This window comes from Nanorana parkeri, unplaced genomic scaffold (genome assembly GCF_000935625.1).
Source record: "Nanorana parkeri isolate BGI_ZX_2015 unplaced genomic scaffold, ASM93562v1 scaffold929, whole genome shotgun sequence".
In the NCBI taxonomy this organism is placed as follows: Eukaryota; Metazoa; Chordata; class Amphibia; order Anura; family Dicroglossidae; genus Nanorana; species Nanorana parkeri.
In genome coordinates, this window is record NW_017307197.1 from 307930 (window position 1) to 310355 (window position 2426).

Sequence of the window (2426 nt, forward strand, 5' to 3'; positions counted from 1 at the left end):
GTGGGGAGGGGGGAATCCAGCCCCTCCCCTGTCACGGCAGAGAGCCGTGACAAGATCGAAAAGTGAGCGAACGCCGGTATGTGTTCACTCACTTCCCGATCTACTGAGCCGACCTGTGACAGCTTCATGGTCACAGGTCGGCTAGAACTATGAGGATGAGTGAAAAGCACTCACCTCATAGTTCTCCTTTAATACTTCTTGCTTTCTATCATACAGTTCTTATTGAACTTACCCTTTTTTTTTTTTAGATAAAGCACAGAAAAGCACAGACATTTTTATTCCTCGGGATTTAATAATGCCAAATTTCCCTCTTTTATTTTATATAGAAATGTAGAAATGTGAGTGATGGAACTGCTGGGCCACAGGGATAATCCTCAGAACGTTCCCCTAAACCACAACCCATGCAGGTAACAATTAGCAGCTTGTTATAGGAGATTCCCTCCCTCTCAGCCAGAACATTTGGTGGTCACTTAACATGACATTTTGTGGCGTAGTAAAGTGCAGGAAACAGCATCTCCTGTGAGCCAGCTAAAAGTCTCTGACAAGTGTCACAACTAATTCAAGAGCTTCATCTGTTTATGTCAAGCAAAATTAAGATTGCAGGGGAACGGAGGTTGTGTGTCTTATCTGATTTTTCTGATCGAGTATTCTCAAAGTAATTACTGGAAATAGACACCGAGATTCAAGTTTGAGGCCTGTTTTCCTTTAATGTCCTTCTATCAGGTTAAGCCATAGTCACAAATGTATTTAAGTATGCTGCTGAACTTTTTTAGACTGCAATTTAGACCTCACTGACAGTGTAGTTGTTAGGAATGTATCTTCTATGGATTCATCTAGTTGGTTGTCACATGGTTGTCCATCTGGAATTTGGTTGGTGGTTGACCGGTGACCTATAAGGTGGCCCTTTTTAAAGCATCCTTCAGCTAGGCTTTCTGTAATTCCCATTGCTGATCCTGTGGCTCTCTCACATATGTTTGCTACTGCTGGACCTGTGGTTTCCCATACCTTGAACTTCCCTTGGTTTTTCTTGTCTTCTTTTAACTGTTCCTGTGCTTATGAACAGCTCAAGGTGTGTGCTAGCCCATTTTCTGGTAGGTCCATGTTCTTTTAAAAGGTCACAAGACTTAAAGGCTGATTACCCTTTGTAGTACCTACTGTTTGCAATATCTCCTAAGCTTTCTTAGATTGTCCTAGTTTTGGAACCTACCTGTTTGACCTTACCTGCTCTCCCCCTGCCCTGACCTTTGCCTCTCTCTCTGTTCCTTGATCAAGCTTTGACATATGGTTTCTCTTTCATACGTTTACAACTGCTGGACCTGAGGTTTCCCATACCATGACCTCCCCTTGTTTTTTCTTGTCTTCTTTTAACTGTTCATGTGCTTATTAATAGCCCGAGGTGTGTGCTAGCCCATTTTCTGGTAGGTCCATGTCCTTTTGAAAGGTCACAAGACTTAAAAGACTGATTACCGTGTGTAGCACCTACTGTTTGCAATATAGCCTAAGCTTTCTTAGATTGTCCTAGTTTTGGAACCTGCCTGTTGGACCTTACCTGCCCCCCACCCCACCCTGACCTTTGGCTCTCTCTTTGTTTCTTGTTCAAGCTTTGACACATGGTTTCTCTCTCATATGTTTGCTACTACTGGACCAGTGGTTTCCCATACCACATTCTCTCCTTGGTTTTTCTTGTCTTCCTGTAACTGTTCCTGTGCTTATTATTAGTCCAAGGTATGTGCTAGCCCACGTTCTGATTGGCCTGTGTTCTTTTAAAAGGTCACAAAACTTAAAGACTGATACTATTTGTAGCATCTACTGTTTGCAATATCGCCTACGCTTTCTTAGATTGTCCTAGTTTTGGAACCTGCCTGTTTGACATTACCTGCATTTTGTGCATGGGCCGTAAAACATGTATCCCGGTGCAGTAGCAATATTTGTTCTCTGCTGCTACTAATATTTGTTATTCTGTTCATATTTTTTACAAACAATGCAGCAGGTAAAAATTATTCTTATGATCATCAGGGACTATTTTTTTTAGAAACATTTAGGCTTAGTGCCATGATACACTGGTAATACCAATGAAAATATACTAATAATAGAAAGACCTGATTTTGCAGTAATTGGAAAGCCGGTTTGGCATGGCGCATGGGCTGGGCCTTATGCATGTAAAGGTTCTATTCTTACTGAAGCCAGGACCAATCAGGGCAGGTTCTATCCCTGCAGGACTAATTTAATTCAAGTATTGAGAGTCCGGGGAGATCCTAGCCAAATGGCCAGATTACATGACCGCTACACATCTTTCACATTCTGCATAATGCAAACCAGAAATGTTTGTTTTCTGTTTGTTAACTGGTTTGAATGCAGATCGCCTATTATCTTCTCCAGCATGTTCAGCCTCGGCCATGTGTTTCCAATGTATGCTGTGAAATATT